Here is a 19,273-nt window from a genome sequence, read left to right as displayed (position 1 = left end):
CACGAAAATAAGGCTTTTAGTGTTCAAAGATAATTATCACATGCAAGTTTGAGAAATGTGGTTATGTATCACATAAGAAAATCTTCTAGAGCTATATCTTTCTTAGTTGTTTGTTGGGTTTTTTAAACTATTATTATTTTGCTGTTATATTTCTCATTGTTGCTTACAAAGCTTCATTAAGGTTAGCAGTCACGGGAATTTTCCACAAGGTCCCTTCCAGTTACAGGTGTTATTCCTGCAGTGTCCTGTAATATCACTCAGAACATTTCCAGTCAATGAAACATAAGTACCCATAAGTCATTTTATCCACACAATATTCCCAAAGATACTTCACCATTATGAAATATTTCATGATAACATTAGACATTCCACAGCAGACATTGAGTAAGTCAGGAAGATTTCCATCTCCTGAATCAGTGGCCCAAACCCATCTCCTCTAACTATAACATTTGAAGTCTTATAAAAAGTACCAAACACAGCATTCCTCCTGCAAAAAACGGAAAACTTCCCTTTAGGCAGCAAACTGTTCCCAAAGGCAATGACTGAGAAGATCTGCCTTTGCAGTTGTTCCAATCCATTATTGTTTTTGCTGGCACTCTTTCCAGTTTGATCAATGTAACTTTCCTCATGGCCTGAATGGGAAAGGATGAATTCTTCATGACAGATGCTCATTTCTTCACCTTCAGAATCTCAGCAATGATCCTCATGCTCTATGGAAGAGGACAGCTAGCCAAGATTTGGGCCTACCCACTTACTTGACTCTGACTTGGTTACACTGATTTAGCTAAAGTAGCTACCTACGTAGACTGACAATCTGAAATTGAATTAACAACAGATAATAGACTGAATCAGCTTCAGCTGTTTCTGACTTAGGAAAGAGCCCACAAAAAGTACCTGCACTGATTAAATTAAATTGATTGAGTCAAACTGATGCAACTATCTTGATCATCTTCCCCTCGGTTTTTCAATCCTACATTATTTAAGAGGGACCCTGACATAGGATTTTTCCTGGAAAATGCAGATAGAACAGTTCTCTTCATCTACTCAAAAGACTTTTCTAATTAAGGTGCATGTGGTGATCATCTGAAAAAGATCATGACAAGGTAGAATGAACAGAGACAGAAGGCATAAAACTATTATACTTAAAGCCTAACCCTGCTTGGGAAAGCCTGCTTTTGTGTGATTTCATTAATTGGGGTTATGCACTTGCTGCACTATGTCAGCCAGACTGCTGGTTAAAATATTTAATGATGCTTCCTTCAGATCTAGGCAGTTTTCAGTCTGTCTGGGTCAATAAAAACTGAATAATGGCAGAGCTAGAAGAAGGACAACTAGGTGAGTTCAACATGTCTGGGTTAAAGTAGTTTTCTACTTGAGACCTCACAGTATTATAATAAACAGACATGCAACAAAAATAAATGTATGGTTCTACACAGTTTCTCTATCATACCATATTGTTTCACATATTTCCATATATTAAGCTTTGATCATATATATGCAGTACATACCAACATAGTAGGGTTAGTGTATGCTAGTGAGAAAACTGATCTGGTATGAAAGTAGAAAGAACAGAGTGAACTGAGGTGAGCTGGAGGAAAAAGACAGTGATAGCAAGAGATACAGGAAAGGAAGAAAAAGATGACAAAAAGGAGGAAAATGTACATGAACTGAAGATGTAGTAGAAGAATAAGACTGAATTAAGAGAATAAAACAGTAAGATACTCCAGAATTTCTCTGATAATAATGCTTGCTCCCTGAATGGCTAGAAAAATAACAAACACATCACTCAAATGATTACTAGGGCCAGAACTGTCAGTCCAATTTGCACACCTAAGCAACTCACTTTTCACTTGTGAAAAATTTACCTGGGATACAGGCTGTTTTCTGCTGGCATTAGAAAGAATATGGCTACCTGTTGCTTACTCTTCCCATTGCAGGAGACAGATTATGCCACACGGGCTCATGTCCTGGTTTCAGCTGGGATAGTTAATTGTCTTCCTAGTAGCTGGTACAGTGCTATATTTTGAGTTCAGTATGAGAAGAATGTTGATAACACACTGATGTTTTCAGTTGTTGCTAAGTAATGTTTAGTCAAAAGTCAAGGATTTTTCAGCTTCTCGTGCCCAGCCAGCAAGAAGGCTGGAGGGGCACAAGAAGTTGGCACAGGACACAGCCAGGGCACCTGACCCAAAGTGGCCAACAGGGTATTCCATACCATGTCACATCACATCTAGTACATAAACTAGGGGGAGTAGGGGCGGGGGATCGCCGCTCGGGGACTAACTGGGCACTGATTGGCGGGTGGTGAGCAATTGCACTATGCATCATTTGTATATTCCAATCCTTTTATTATTACTGTTACCATTATCATTATTAGTTTCTTCTTTTCTGTTCTATTAAACCATTCTTATCTCAACCTCAGTTTTACTTCTTTTCTCCCCTATCCCACTGGGTGGGGGGGCAGTGAGCGAGCAGCTGCGTGGTGCTTAGTTGCTGGCTGGGGTTAGACCACAACAGCTCAGCAGTCAGTAAGGTCCCTATGTCACTTCAGATGGCTTATGTGATCTAGCATTATGCATCAATGAATGGTCCAAGATTAGGATATGTCTAAAAGTGTATACATCCTCAGGCTTAGACCTGAATTTTGCTTACCAAAAGGGAGAACTGAGCCCTATGTATCTGAAAACTTGCAGACACAGCCACAGACTAGTGAAATAGTCACACAGGCTCAAGAATAAAACAGCCTCCTCTCTCTCTCCCTCACACAGGTTTTTTCCTAACTTATACAAACACGTAGGCACAAATAAACTGTGAAAAGTGGCCAGGAGATCTTGCATTCTAATCCCTGGTTTGCCGAGGGCTCTGGTGTGTCCTCAAGAAAGTTATGTCACCCTGATTTCAAGTCTCCCCATCCATAAAACTGCAGCCTTCTCTATCTTCCTAGCTGCTTGTAATTACTATTTCTTTCCTTTTGTCCATAAGGAATTAAAGCAATTTAGACTCTTTAACATACCCTTCAAGAAAAAAAAAAAAACAAACCCCCACACCCAAGCCCCAAAACCAAGGGGATCTTAACTCAGGTTAAGACAGCAATCAGGCCAGTGTAACTTGGGCTGACTGCAGTAGTTAAAGTTTACAGACAAGACCATAGTTGAACAAAAGAGGCTTATCCCAAGTTCCACCTGGAATTGCTCTGTCTTCGCTGTTATTTTAGCTGAGTGCCAGCATAAGTTCATCACATGCCACTTTCTGGTGTATAAATGTATCTTATATCTTTTGGGCAATGATAAGAAGCAATAGATGATGTAGGCACACAAATTTCACTTCAGTAAGGAGAAATAAGTTAAGGTATATTAGTCTAATTAACCTAATATTGTCTGATTTGGTTTAACCTGCATACTGGGGAATGGAAATAAAGTATAGATACAGTCATGTTACTCCTTTTATCCTTCCAGTGTCATGAGAGTGCCTAAATCATGGCTGGTATTTTGCAAGCCCTGCTTTGACACACATGTAGCCCCCCAAAGAAATGTGGGCGTTCAATAAGGAAGCATTCATTCACACACAAGCATGCTGCTCTAAGAAATGTTTTACCCCCACACGCTGCAAATGTGATCTCCCTATGGCCATAAAGAAGATTCACTATCATTCCTCGAGAATACAGCAACAAGAAGGTCTATTCATACTCTTAGGAAGAAGTACTAGAAATACCATCTTTCCCTGGTGCTGAAAAGCAATTTAAAAGGACAATAATGCTACTTCATGTTGCTAAATAATGTAGTGGTGTTTCTTTCTGAAGGCTAGCTCATGCAATCACATGACTACACGTGACCTTCAACTCCCTTGATAAAAGTAGTCTTTCGTCAGCCTGGTTAAAGATCTAAAGCTGAAAAGTCTGGACCCCTGGGCAAGATGGCAAATAGAGAAGAAATACATAAGTTATTATGTATTTTAAACAGATCTTGTGACTTTGAGTCATCTTCGAATGGATGGCTTGGCCAACGTTGCATCTCCTAATCTTTCCTTATGCTTTGCTGATAATCTCAGTGCCCAGGCAAAAATTCTACTTAACAGGCAATATCATTTTAAGAGAATTGTCTGGAAAAGATTGTACCTTCCAGCATGTTTGCATAGGACATGGTAGTAGGAGGCCTCATTTCCAATTGCACACTGCAAAGCTGGAAATGCCATTTGAGCAAACGAAACATCAGGCATTGCATCAAGTATCTTTTTTCCATCTCATTGTTTTTATTTTACTTTGCAGGGAACTGCTGTGTATAGAACAGAGTAACTACTGCAACAGATGGCCTGCTGCTCAAATAATGAAGGGTGAGGTCTAAAGACTTGGGATTTCTACATTCAGCTCTGCAAGCTTTGAAACATGGCTCTGATGAGATCAAAAGCAGCCAAACTATATCCCTTAGTTATGACTACTATTAATATCTAGTGTATTGTGTAGCTCGTAAGACACTCAGATCCAGACTCCTGTAATATTACACACCGCATAAATGCAGAACAGTAAGACTGGCTGAGCCCCCAGAGTGTTTACTACCTAATGACTCATACAGTCATTTTTGGATACTTGGCTTGAAACACATTATACTAGTTTTCAGAAGTCCCATGGGGAAGTAGCTCTCAGCAGTAAGAGCCAGGGCTGCAGGTCCTCAGCATCCTTCAAGACGAGCCTCAAGAAGTGAACAAATTCTAAGACCCTGTGGCCAGCATTTCTGGTTGGCAATGGTTTTTTAAAGGCATATGGTCTGCCAACAGGAAACTAAGCTGTTTTAATAGGGCCCAGCACATAGCAAATGTCCCAGATATTGAAGCACACAGCATTAGCAAATGTTCTGAAAATGTTGATAGTTGTCCTTCTGCGCATCAGAGTATAATGTGAAGCAGGACTCACCTACATCCTCCACAGGGTTCATTAATCATTGCCCAATGTTTTACAGTTAGCATGATTTGACTGGCATGCTTCAAGAATGCTAATTAAAAAATATGAATGACCAATGCCTTCTCAACTAAAGCACCCCATATACTATCCAGGCTGTTATAATAAATCAACAGTAAACATGAACAAGACAAAAAAAAACTAAAAAAAAAAAGCAAAGCAGCGTGAGTCCCAAACTGCTGCTATTTAATTTCACGCCAGCACTAAGCAATGCAACAACATGCTAAAAGTTGGGGGGAAGGCTTTTTACCAAATCTGCACAACATAACGTAAGAAGCAGAGAGTATCATTACAGAGTCACTTCCTAAGAGGAAAACAGGCAACTACCACAACTTCCTAAAGGGCTATAAAGTACATCAATGAACCTGAAGTCCTGAAATCCTATTCAGTGCCTAATACAGTTCTATTTTGACAAAACCCCACTGAAGTCAACGAGAATTTCTGTTCAGTTGAAAGACAAGTTTAACACAAGCAAACCAGCTATATTATCCTTTTCTTCCTTCAGTAAGGCTCTCCCCCTATCTGCAAAAAGAGGTTGGGGCTCCACTCTGCCTGGATCCTCCCATGCTGAGTTTGGAACCTACTGGAGGCTTTGAATTCAGTTATTGAATTTGTGTCCTTTTTCTTTTTCTTTCTTTCATGTAGGACTCCAAGCCTATCTGAGATTGTGTTCCAAGGCTTAATTTTGTTTCATTTTTCATCTTGTACATAGTACACAGAAAAGAGGCCACCATTTCTTGTTTAAATGCTGAGTATTTTGCTTCTGATTTCAGTGAAGGTAATTATTCAGTATGTTCAGTGGGTCCACCTTAGCTTCAGATATCCCATGTACTTAACTATTTATGCATTTTAATTGCTCACATTACAATGACAACACTGTTTGCAGTACAGGCATATGAAATGGCTGTCCTCTGCAGTCGATACTCCTTCACAGGTGCTCAGCAAACATGTCAATTGAAGAATTGGAGTTTACATGAGGGTCTAAATGCCTTGCCAGAGAGTCTTTGAAAGGTATGCTTTTTCAGCAAATGTACATAACTTGCTTTCATACACTTCAAGTTAAGCATCCAAGGTTTTGAAAATGGAGGTCACAAAGCAAAATAACTGCTGTATGGAATTAGCTGACGAGGCTGTCACTCAGTCATTTTTTACACTAACAAGTGTGAAGCCTCAATTTTCTTCTCTCTGCCAATGCTACTGCTTTGCCTCTTCTCCTTAACACTCTAAGTAGTTACCCTGTGGTATTGTTTTAACAAAAGGCCAAGTTGATCTTCAACAGAAAAAAAAAATGTCATTAGGTATACAGTTAACAAGAAAAATGTATCTTATGGTTTCCTTTGATAAAAGTAACTAGTGATTTATAACTAAAAGGAAGAGGAGCTTATGTTTAGAAAGCAGTGCTGTTATTTTTTTAAGCAACTTCAACGTTGCCAGCAACATTTCCTTGAATATGCGTTGGGCTTCCTCTGAAAAACGTGCTGTGGGTTTAACAAGCCTTGTGTTTCCAAAGCTTTCCAGAACCTCTATCTATCTTTTTCACAAGAGAGAGGCAGAGTGTGCATTGCTCCTCCATGTACTTGATCTGTCTGCCACCCTCCCTCTAGTTTTGGTGTTCTTTCAAACCCTTTCATCTGAACAGAGCTGGAAAAAGAATCAAGATAACAAGCTAGATGCTGTCTCACATTTAGATTTATCAAAACTTAAGTAGAAATGGGAAAATGTGTTGCATTTTCTGTTTGTGGCTGCAATTGCGTATACAATACAGGATATGGCTTCTAACATATCCGGTGCAAATGCAACAGCATATATGGGTCTTTTAAGCATCCTAAAAAGTCAATTGGCTTTGCAAGGTAAGAAGACATGCAGCCGCAGGTGAGTCCCAGCTGGCAGACATAAATATCCCCTAGACCAAGAAAAGGCAAAAAAGATAAGCATGAAAGCAGCTCTGAGGTCAACGCTTCCTCCTCTCCACCCTTTCCTGCCACCGCAGAAAAGCACAACTGTCTGACATGAAGGATAAAAGTGTTTTTCAGCCACCCCATTCTTGGCAGAAAATAAAAGAGTGATTCTGTGATGTTTGTGCCTGAGTTAGGACGCTTGTGGAATGGGAGGCACCAGCAAAGTACAGCACCATCCATGAAGACTTTTTGGCATTGGTGCTAAACAGCATGGCAATAAAATACTCTTACCAGCTCTATGCAACTACATTATTTTTTCTTTGCATCATCATAGAATCAATGGATCCAAATGGGGTAGCACTGAAAAAATCCAGAGACTGAAGCTCAGACTCCTCGTATTTTAAAACAATAGCCAATAAAGGAACACCTATGTATCCTTGGTATTCTGTAGGATGTGTATTTTGGGTAAGGTACAGCTAGAATTTCTAAATTAAATCTCTAGCTGATCTTAAGGACAGTTCTTCAGTAAAGTATGAGGAAGAGAATACAAATAGAGTGACAAAATTCAAATGTATTAATAAATAAATCATTGGTGTTTCTACCTCTTGCAGAAGCAACCAGAGTATTGCCCAGAAGGGATGAGAATGTCAGACACTCCTCTGCAGACCCTGGAAAAGCAGTCATGTGGGACAGAGCAGGAAAAGAGAAAAAGAAGGAAAATGTGTCAAAGTCAACATGTCTGATTTAAGGTGAAGATTTTCCAATACCAACTAAATAAATAAACAGTTTATAATTTGTCCTCTTCTCTAGTGGAGAGGTTATACCCATGAAAGTACCCTAGTATAACATTTTCATCAGAAATGGCTAAAGATTCACTCTCTAAAGACAAACGGGACTTTCACCTTGACAAATAAAGCAAGTATTGAGTTGCATGTAATTCTCAAAGGAGGCTTGACATACATACAAAACCTTACAGTTCTTCAACTCTCTCTCTTCGGAACACTTTGTATAGTCGAGGATATATTTTACACAGGTGTTAGTACCTTCTTATGGTAAATTCAACAAAAACAGCAATCTTTGAACTCTGGTCTTGGTTGTATCAGAGCGAATCTGAAGTAAACCCACTGTGTTCTGCAAGTTCCTTCTGACACACAGACAAAACAGAAGTCAGGCTCTGGAGCTCAGGTCCCAGCCTGAGTCAGAAAGGAGACACGTAAGTACTTTCAGCTCCATAAAAGAAAAGCTCAATATACTGACAAGGTAGTCACCTTCACTTACTTCCTTGACTTGTCATCAGGCATCAAACAGTGCATATTTTAGTACTGGGAACTAATTGGAATGGATTGTTCTAAGACACTTATGAGAAGTTGCCCTTTTAATTTGTTTTTTCAAAGTAATCATCCATATTGACATGCCATTTTGTTCCTGCAGAAGCATAGAGCAGGGCACTGCTTTTACTGTGAACCTTCTTTTTTCTGTTTCTGGCAAGTATCCTAGATTTTGTAATTTAATATTCCTGCCAAAAGCACTGGAAACATTTGAGATGATCCTCATGGGATTAAGGACAAACTGTGGATTACATTCTTGGCGTTGGACTACACTGGAAGCCTGCATTTTTCTTGCTGTTCCTGAATATTTGTGAGCTAACCAAACAAGACCACAGCAGAATTAAGAGTAACTTGATGCTGTTTTACTTTTTCTTCTCAAACCATCCCAGGATCTAATGCACTCCTGCTCTTAGTCTAGGGAATGTGTTTAGGTTGAGCAGATGTGTTTATGCTCATTAACCTTGCATATTAACAAAGTGAGAACAGGTTGTGGTGTGGCTGAGGACATGACTTTTACTTTTTTTTTCTGCACACTAGAAAATGTGTACTCGGCCATGAATCCTGCTCCTGTTTCACTGGTGTAGAGTGTTGATAACATAAGGACAGTCACAGTGAATCAGACCAAATCTATAAAAAGCCAGGCTCCTTCCTCTGACAGTAGCCAGTAATGGGTACTTTGGGAAAGAGTACAAAAAACAGGGCAATACTGACTCTTCCTCTAATATACCTTAGTTCAGGGACAGACAGAGCCAGAGGCTGGTTTTGCATCCATGCATTTAAAAGCCTTTCTATTATTTTCTTCAGTTCCTTTTTTGAGCCCATTTATACTCCTGGTCTCCTACACCCTGCACCCATCAGTCTTATAGCTGATTTCTACTGTGCTATGCAAAAAGAACTTGCCTTTGCTTGATTTAAGCTTGCTGCCTGGTAACTTAAATAGGCACGGTAACTTCTTGTCCTCTGATGGAATAACACCCTCCCTAACCACCCGAAGACCCTATGTTGAATACCAGGTCATCAGCAGTAGAACCACTATCACCACTATCTGTCCCACCACGCTCTGGTGGGGCAGGGGCTGGATTTAGAAGTACAGAAGGAGATGTAGAGACAAAACAAAGAACATAAGTTTTATCTTTTGCTGTCACTATACCCACAAATTACAGGGAAAACTTTCAGAAAAAAACCCCAACCATTGAATCTCAGCAGTTTCTGAACTTACTAAATAACCAAAGCCCCCAGAGATCTAGTAGGTCTCCCTTGCATAATAAGCCCAGGGTTTTGTACTTTAAACAAAGAAACTGCTCAAGCTAATGAATGACAGCTGTTAAGAGTTCACCTCCCAGTACTTCCAGGAAGGGCTGGAAAACATGCTAGCTCAGACATTTTTTGAGATCCAAAGACCTCAGCACTAAAAAAGTCAATGAAATATATCAAACTGCTTGAATGTAACCTGTAACTTGCTACCTGAGTTTATGGAGAACTTGTCAAAAAAATTACACAAGAAAGTGTACAGCAAAACTTAAAACATATTTAAACATATAAAACTGTTGAACAGTTTAAATAATTTGTCTTTTACAAAAGTGCAATTGAAATAACTAAGCTACAGATAGCACATCCAAAACATTGACTTCAAATTAGCAAGAAATCAGTCAGTTCAAAAATCATAAGAACTTAAGAACCTTGCCTATTTCCTATATTGTAAGATTATTCTTCAAAGAAGGTATATGTTCTCTAAAATGCTCATGCTTTCATGAAGGCCCCAGAGTCATCCAGTAGATAATATTGCTGTAATCCTGTGACAAAACTGCCCTGAAAGTGTAACAGGAATGAGTCAGTATGTTTTTAGAGCAGTATCTTCCACAATTCCACAGACTAATAAGTGAGTATTAACATTGATATATGTTTTTTAATTATCTAGAGAAATGCTACAGCAGTATTAAAAATAACTTACTTTTCTGTTACGTTGGAGAGTTCAAATAATGCTCCACAGGTTTACAGGACTTGATGCACAGTTCCAGGATAGGTTAATATTGTATGTCCAATATCCCTTGCCTTTACTTCTTATAGCTCAATATAAAACGGGAAAGAAATGGATCACAATGATAGAGAAGGGTCACACTGATGCCAGGGTAAGGCAATGGAACTATTCAGCTAGTGCATCATGCTTGTATCTCCGCTATCCCCAGTTAATAGATGTAGCCCCTTATCTGTTTAAGATAGAGACTGTAAAAACACTGATGGATTAAAGCCCAGTTTTTAAATGCATTTTGATACTGTGCAACTCAACTTTATAACGTAAGGGACAGCCTACCTTAAGAATCAACAAAGGCAGGTAGGGCCTTATGTCCCATGGTTTTCACATGGCCCCTTGTTTTAAAAATAAAAGCCATCCTCTTACATCTTCCTTTGATAGGTGAAAATAAGTTAACTTCTCCAAGGCCTCTTATTTAGAAATTTAGAGGGAGAAATTCTGCTCCTCCAGGAAGCAGGCACAGTGCTGCTGTGACTGGTCAGTATCTCACATTTATGGAGAATGAGGAAGTCCCAAAGAGAGGAAAAGTTTGAAACTTCTGGGAGAGGAAAAGTTGCAGGAGTTTTCCACAAGTAAGAGTAGAAAAGAGCTCTCTTGTGAAAAGTAGACTCAGGACAACAACCCTAAAGACTTGTGTTTCCACAAGAAATAGGGCCCTTGGGGAAAACCAGTGATGAGCATATGATACTCTAGCCAGGGACTTTCAAGGCGGTTTTGAAGGATGGGGGAAGTAAGGCATCAGGACAGGGCTCTGGGTTTTATTACACTGAAAGAGAATGGAACTGAAGAAGTACCCAGAAGGGGAAGATAATGCAGTGCTGAGATCCAGTATTGTTTGGGACACTCTGTTTCATTTGAAAGCTGAAAATACAATGAAATCCCACAGAACCCATGACAAGGCATGCTCTAGCAAGAAGGCAGAGTTACATAAATAGACAAAAAAGGAAGTCTGATGCTGAGGTGGTGCAGCTGCCCTACAACGTTCTATACCTTATCAACATTTTTGGGATCTCTGGTAGAGTCGTACAGAGTAAGTTCTTGGCAGACACTATTATCAGTAGGAAATTGCTTCTGCAGCTTTCAATATGCTGGCCTGCTCCTCAAATCCATTTCAGTTCTTGCAAGCCACACCATACCCAACAGGGCTCCCCTGGAGTAGTTCAGCCCACTTGGGAAAACTAACTTTTAAAAAACATCAGTTGTTTCCAAACTGTCACTAACTGCCCCCAGAAGCTCCTGCTCTCTGCCCTTGCTGTCTGCTCTCCCCCAAAGTACCCCATCTGTACAGGGGCTACTCCACTTCTCCACTCCAGCCCAGTCCCCGGAGTCCCTGCTCACAGACTTGCCTCTGTGGTCCCCAGCCTCATCTCTGGCATGGTTATTTCTGCGCTGATGACATCACCCTGTTCACAGAGCTAGACCAATGTGAGATGAAAGATTAAGAAACTCAGGCAACAAAGGAAGTGAAAGTTGTGATTCAACAGATGGTGACTGCTCTTAGGCAAGACTAAAATCAGAGTGCTGCAAGACATTTATTGACTGGCCTTTTAAGGTGCTCTTTTTCAAACCAGACACAAGACCAGGCAGTAACAGAACTGGTTCTCAGAGTTTTGAAAAAAGAAAAAATTGCTCAAGACAGTGGGTTAATTTAGAAATCCACTAACCTGTTGATGAAGATCTGCAGTGTTTCACTCGAGAAACATGTGCATTTCATAGGTAAGCAATGTGTTCCTGACACATACTTTGCACATGGCGACAGTGGTCACCACACAAGGAGCTAGTGGGCTAGGATTGAAGTGGGCTTCACCCTGGTGAACAGACACATTCAGGAGGCCCGATGGCATGGATACAAACAACTCTTCACTGTCTCTTCAGATATTCAAGAATGAGGAGCCGTCAATGAAGCTAAGAGAAGATGGGTTCTAGACAAGCCCTGCAGACCCCAATGCTCCTTGCTGGAGGATTTTCTACCTGCAGAAATTCTCAAGGGAGACTGAACGAGGATTTAGAAGGCAGATTTATTGATAGTCACTAACTAGATAAACCACACCAGGTTCAGGAAATCCCTAAAGTGAAAACATGCATAGGCTGGCAGATTATCCAACAGAAGTATCATGCCTCATTCTTCTGCTTCCCTGGCGTCTGCTTTTGGATTTGGCTTGCTTTTAGTCAGCCAGCTCAGTTTGTACTTGGTACAACACTACCAATCTGCTCTTGCGCACATTACAAGGGCTGAACCTGTCCCCTCAGCATCATTCCTGCCCGGGGGGATGTGGCAAGTCCCACCAAACCAATCCTAACCATGCTTCTTGTGCAGTAGAATCACTTATACAAAAACCAGAGCCTCTTGCTGAGTTTCTCACAATTCTGCTCTGAGAGGATCTCCCACCATCTCTTCTTGCAGCTGCGCCTCTGCAGCTCTTTCTTTTGGCAGTCCCATGACCACCCAACAAGGTCCATAGGGTAGGCATGGACAATCACAGGCTGAGGGATTTCTAGACTGTTGAAGAGCCTGGACAAGGCTTGCTTCTTCACATACTGACCAACCTCCTTGGTGACAGTGGCTCCTTCTCCTGGAAGAGGCCCCATGGCTAACACTCTTCATGGCCTGAGCAGGGGGAGGCCCATCACTAGCAGCCACCATGGAGCCACAGTAGCCACCCCATTGTCCCCACAGAGCACACGTGCTTCTGCTTCCTTAGCTGCTGACCTGGGTAGCTATGAGGTAGGCCGGGCTTTCCTGAGCTTGGACCAGCTGCTTCCCAGAAAGTACCCTTTCACATGCTAAGCTCCTGGCAAACCATTAGAGGTGAGCTTGGGGCCATTGCTGGAGATGGGGAGCAGGCAGATGCTTGGTCTGAACCACTCTGATCATTTGCACATATGTTACTTTAAAGGCACAGCCTTCACTGACACTCAGGGTCATGCACGTGGGGTGCTAATTGCACAAAAAAGTGCCTTTGGATCCTTGAGAATTGTGTTTTGAAAACAGAAGAAATATTGATGAATAACCTTACAATCCAACCAGGTTTCTATACTGATGTAATAGACCTCAGTCTACCCTACCCTGTTCTGCATTTCATACCCACCCATCAGAAGAATGACTATATTAGATTGAAATCAATGGAGAAAATCAGGTCTGATAGTTAGATCTGGTCATTGAACAATGGCCATTGCAAAACCTGTAGTTGTAACTTCTATGAACTAACAGCATGAGGAAAGAGTATCTCTTACTTGACAGTAATTCATGTAATAAGCAGGCCTTATCATTAGTTTTCTGGAGGCAATGCAGGAAAACCAGTTTATCTTTCTTCTCATAAAACTCCTGCCTGACCTTATCCCTGCAGTACAGTGTAAGGATAAGATTAAGATGGTGCATTAAGCCTACGGTTCCACCAGATGGTAAACCAGCCCCCCAGCACCAGGTTAAAAATGCCACAGCCAGGAACCATCATGAGCCCCGAACTGCTGGCTTCTAAATGACCACAACAACCCTCTTGTGTACTGTCCCCTATTCTTACACTGGTCACCTTCCTTGTCCACGACAGTGAGCATAGCACCTTTTTCCACAGAAACTGCTTTCCCATCCTAAAGGTCTCTGTTGATTCTCCACATATGCATCACAACCCTCCCTGCCATTAGTCTTCCTGCTAATGCTGTCTTGGGCAATGGCACTGATACAGCTACTTCTTCCCTAAGATTTCTGTTTTAGTAACTGTAACTACTAAAATAACTGCTGAATATTGTACGATGTTCGCTTACATGTGCCTTACAGAAGTCTGATCAGCAAGTGCAGATTGTGAGATTCTATGATTTAAAAATCTTGAAAACCACAGTAAGCTGTGCAAAACAAATGTGAACAATTACAAAGCTACTGGTGTGAATGTGATTTAGTCCAGTTGATTAAGGATGAATTAGAACCTAATGACATCGCTTTCATCCTGCCACCATGCCTTACACCAGGAAAGGTTATGGACACACAAGATACTAAGATGGAACTGCAGTTCTTTTAACCCAAGTTGCTGCAGTTACCACACCCACAGTGAAAAATTTTAGCATGTCTGTCTTGCAAGATTGGGAAATCTGTTATTTTACACCATGATAAAATGTGTACTGCTTTCTGACACCCTTAGAATCAAGGCTTCTTGATGGGCATTACTGAACTTAAGGGAGCATAAGTTCATGATTTTAGATCTACAAGTTCGAAGTTCAGTTCTGTAGTTATACAGGAGCATTTCAAAGACTACAAATCTCTGGAGCTCTGTAGCTGCCCAGACAGTAGAGCAGTTTCAACCACGCTATCACAGTGTATGTCTGTTACTCAGAAATAGCTGCAGACACAAGTCTCTTAAGACTTGTGAGCTAAGTCAGCTGGTCCTTTAGCTTAACCATAAACAACATACCGATTATTCTAGGGAAGAGGGAAGGGTGTGTATTTTGGCTTCTGGATGGACTTTCATAACAGCAAACATTATATTTAGTCTGTATAAACAGCTACAGTGACTGCAATAAAAAAATAAATATTATGACACTAGAGCAGGGGAGTTGTGTGTTTGACCTGGATCTTGGTACAAGAAAAGAAATAGGAAATCCACTTCAACAGATGACTTCTACTCATTCTTTCCCTTTCCTTGGAAGCCTGGGAGAGAGGTTGTGCTTTGGCTTTTTAGCCTTGATGAAGCCACACATGCAATAGCTATGGTTTTGGAAAATTCCTGATTTTTTTTGAAGATGGTGTTATGTCATAGCAAATCTGAAAGCAGAGCTGAAATAAGGGTGCAGAGGAAGCTGGAAAACAATGGACAGACCTCTCATCACAGGGAAGATTGTAGTACCCGACTTGGAGTACTAGTACATTTCCACAGGAGGTTGCATGCAGCTCATTTTGGGGCCTGATTGTTAGTGCAAACCTCTCCAGGGGACTCACTCTCTTTGGACAATGCTACATCTCACTTTTTCTCTTCTCATTTATTAACTTTGTAAAGGTGATCAAGCATCAGAGGAAGAAAGGCTTTCCTAAGGCATTTCATAACTTCTCTTACCTTCCAGGAGGTAGCCTGAAGCAATTTCAGCACAGCAGCTTCTTGTTCTGTAGTTACCCTTTCCCTCCTTCATATACCCAGGAGAATCACTCCTGCATTAAAAAAAAAAAAAAAAAAAAAAAAAGAAAAAAAGGCGGATTCCTATGAACCTGCCATCCAGACAAATTATTGAGATGACAGATACAGAAGGAAAGGTTTTCATCTTTCTCTTACAACCTTCACATCACCTCCTGTTTCAGCTCAGTCCCTAAACCTTTTACTTCTCTCTCTGACACATGCTGAAATACTAACTTCATTCAACTTATACTGTCATGCAAAACCTTTGAGCAGACCTCTGTTAAATAAGAGTACTTGTCCAACTTTGCAAGCCCTCAGCATCACTTTGAAGTCACAGTCAAGGCTTTGTGTGATAGAGTAAACTGGATGAGATTGGCTCTTTTAACTTAGGAAGTAAGAGAAATGCCAACCTGACGGGGAATTTTTCTGTTCTCAACAAATCTTTGTCTTCTAATTTTCTGATAAGCAACTGCAGTAATTCAGTGCTCAAAACAGAAGTATCAAACGGCCTCAGTGAAAGCACTGTGCCTGTCTCGGTCTGAATCAGACCTGATCATGCTTCATAACCTTAGAACATGCAGTGTCTCTTGTTCTTTTGTTAATATCCTCTTTGTGCATAAATTCTCAAAAAAAAAAAAAAAAAAAAGAGAAAAAACAAGGTAGACAGCACCTAAATACAAGCAGCAGAGAAGCTTCAGAGCTCTTTTCAAAGTACAGGTAAAATAACAAAAAAAAAAAAAAAAAAGAAAGAAAATTAGCAATATTTTTTTCTTCACTGGAGGTCACCTTACATAAAACCATAGATAAGAGTCCAGTTCTTCAAATCTTTTTGAAACCACTGTAGCCCTACAACCTTCTCTAGAATCACACTTGTTTGCATCAGTAGAGGTTTTGGCTACAAAGCAAATCTAAATGGCTTCACTCTCATTGAAAAAAAAAACCCACCACAAGACCCTCACTACCACAACACAGGTATGAAAATGGATGACCCACTAAGTGATACAATATTTAAAGTCATCTCACCATGTAAATTTTCGGACTTTAAAAATTGATGTGGAGATTTCAAGGGAAGTCAAGACCTTGGAATTTCACCTAGCCCACTAAAAAAAGGTAAGGTACATTTCCTCAGATTCAGTTCTTGTTCAAGCAAATGCAAGAACCAATTCCAGGTTTTCCTTTTGGCTTTGATCTAAGCTCTGAGTGCCTTTTTCCTCTTCCTTTTGTATTTCCAAAGAAACAGAGAGCACTGAAATTCAACAGCACGCACACAACCTGAAAGCCCCCACTGTTAATACCAACACGATGCACTGAAAATGCAGATCAAAATGTAAGCTGTCATTTTCTTGCCTCTTATCACTGTTGTTGTTGAGCATCTCACACACATCAGTACGTGCTCCTATTCTCAGTACTGTAAAGAGAGGTAAGCTGAAATAATGTGGTGAAGCACACTAGTTCAAATACTGAAAAGGAAGCTTGAGCTACTCTCTACAATGCTATTTTTACTGGCCAGCACAATTTGGTTATACACATATAAACAGGGCTACAAAAAACATCTCTCCTGGGCAAGATGGCATTTTTGATGCCCTGTCTGGTAACTGCACCTTCCCGACTGCTGCAAAGGGAAAGTATATGGCATTTGGCTGAAGTTTCAACCTTAAACTGCTGTTAGAGAGGAGTTAACGTGAGAGGATTCAGCACAGAAACAGTAGGAGGGTTTTACACTCTGTCGCTCCTCCTCACCTCCACCAGAGAGTGCAGCCTAACCATGCTTCAGCATCCAGCCGGAGAAATCCTAGTCTGTAAAGCACCCGTGCTTCTAAGATTCAGCAGCAAGAGCAAGACGCTGACCTGACAATGTGGTTGCAGCCAAGGAAATTCTCACTAGATACGAGAAAAAATTCTTCCCTTTGGGGGTGGTGGCGTGCTGAGGCAGGAGCCCAGGCACGACAGGGGGAGGAGGTTTTCCAAATGCAGCTGAACAAGGAAGGCCCTGCACAACCTCATCCAGACCGGGAACACTGAACCCCTGGGGTTGGACTAGAGACCTACAGAGGTCCCGTCCAGCTGAATTACCAGATGTTATCAATCAAAATTTGCACTCAACCTAATACAGAAAAAAAATCATTAAATGCTCATCAGCACAAATGCATTTTACATGTCTTTTGGCCTCAGCATTTTTTTTTTCCGTTATAGTAGTGTCTAAAACCCACCCAAAGAGAAGAGCTTTACTACAGTAAGTAGCATGGAAGTGCACAATGCATGCTGGTTGTCATGAAAATGTTTGGGTAAATCCGGTGGATGCAGTTCAAGAAGAAACTGAGCTATCACAGCCAGCCCTGGATAAAGAACTGTGGAAAGAGGTGCTTAGTGCAGCAAATTAAGCAGACTTACCACAGCCCCTAAGATGGTAGTGCCTTTCTCCCTCAGCCACAGATGTCTCCTGCAAATGACAGACTTCTTCCCTCACTCTTATCTCCAGTGGCTCAGGTCTCCTGTCTCATCAGGGATCCTGTCCTCCAGCTGATGGCAGAAGAGAGCCCAGCTCAGAGGTCTTCCATTCTTGCAGAGCTTCAGCAGTTTCACAGCATCCTCTGCTGCCAAAGAGCAGAATCAGATCAGAAATGAGGAAACAGACTAAGCCTTCGAGTGGAACGTTATCGCTTTATACAGACACCCCCCACCCCAATTACCCTACAACGAAAAGAGACAGATAACAAAGCCCTGATCCATATTAGGGACAAATCTCCTTGCCTTCCACAGAGCCACCCTTGAAACTGACCTCCTTTTGGGTATTACAGGTGCAAAACAGTCCAGAAATACTAGAAGCTCACTGTTTCCAAGGAACAGTCCCATACCAGAGAACAAACTGTGCAGCGCTGGGCTTTTGAGGTAGCTGTTATTTTTCTCAGCCTAGCCCTCATATGGGTCCTCAATCAGTGACAGGTTTAATAAATGTCACTACTTACTGGAAAATAATGGTATGCTTATTTAAAAAAATAACATTAGTATATCAGCTGTTTGATTTGAAAGAAAACTCTCATAGCTAGGTTCAGCACAGTACCATCATCAACGGCTGCACTGTCACTTACGTGTTTGCTTGAGAAAATTGTCATTTTATTTGCTTGCTAAAGTCTCTCGCTATTGTGCTAGTTGCTTTGTTGTACTGTCCCACTGGTGATGTCACAGCTGATGTTGATGATAGAGCTGATGTCGAGGCAGCTGAGAAAATAGAAAATCATTTTAATGGATCTGGTGCCAACATCAGCACCAAGAAAATCAAAGTCTGAACTGTCAGTTGGTGCTACGCAGTACCTTTCAACATCTGGCTCTACATAAACCTTATCCTTACTTTTTTTTTATTAGGAAAGAAAATGTGCTTCTACTTTAGAAAGAACAAAGGTGTAAGCATGTGCCCTCTCAAATCCATGGGAAAAATTCCCATTGAACTAAGCTGTCAGTCCCACACACTAGTCATGTCCTAAAAAAACATTACTGCGAGTATAAAACCAGCAATGCCACACACAGGTGAGCAATTCCACTCGGTTCATAGGATAGCTCAAGAAAATACATCTTTATTCCTATTCCAGCCATGCCTGGCCCTGTACAAGCCTTTACTCACACAGCGACCCTGCAGCCTCAAGCAGCTGTATCGACGAAACCGGGTTATTCGACACCAGCACGCTGAAACGTTTTATGGGCGCAAGGACAGCAGCCCCCTCTCCCGAGGCCGCACCGGGCGGGCCGCGAGCGCTCCCTTCACCGATGCCTCTCCCAGCCGCAGCACCCACGCGGGGCGGGCAGCCCGGCGCCAACCCAGCTGCGGGGGCACCCAGCCGGGAGGGTCCCGGGGCGCTGACACCGCCCCGCGGCACCCACCCGGGACGAACTCCCCTGTGCAGAGACAGACCTATCTCCACGGCCAGAAACACATGTTTATATACCGCGCGGAGCGGAGCGGCCCCGCC

General features: G+C 41.5%; 2 long non-coding RNA genes across 2 annotated transcripts in view; one reads left to right on the top strand and one right to left on the bottom strand.

Annotated features, from left to right (window-relative positions):
• LOC121233432 overlaps nucleotides 1-8,193 on the top strand; it is a 24,741-nt gene extending 16,548 nt beyond the window's left edge. The window contains exons 3-4 of the long non-coding RNA XR_005932837.1: nucleotides 4,265-4,329; nucleotides 7,461-8,193. This is a non-coding gene — a long non-coding RNA (uncharacterized LOC121233432). The remainder of the gene's footprint in view (nucleotides 1-4,264; nucleotides 4,330-7,460) is intronic.
• Nucleotides 1-19,273, bottom strand: part of LOC115343692 — a 21,497-nt gene extending 2,224 nt beyond the window's left edge. Inside the window, exons 1-4 of the long non-coding RNA XR_005932836.1 lie at nucleotides 18,398-19,273; nucleotides 17,700-17,899; nucleotides 15,252-15,343; nucleotides 7,452-7,517 (exon numbers count right to left, since the gene is read on the bottom strand). This is a non-coding gene — a long non-coding RNA (uncharacterized LOC115343692). The remainder of the gene's footprint in view (nucleotides 1-7,451; nucleotides 7,518-15,251; nucleotides 15,344-17,699; nucleotides 17,900-18,397) is intronic.

Source organism: Aquila chrysaetos, chromosome 7 (genome assembly GCF_900496995.4).
Source record: "Aquila chrysaetos chrysaetos chromosome 7, bAquChr1.4, whole genome shotgun sequence".
Classification (NCBI taxonomy): domain Eukaryota; kingdom Metazoa; phylum Chordata; class Aves; order Accipitriformes; family Accipitridae; genus Aquila; species Aquila chrysaetos.
Note: the sequence above shows the minus strand (reverse complement) of the source record. Positions and strands in the feature narration are given on the sequence as shown.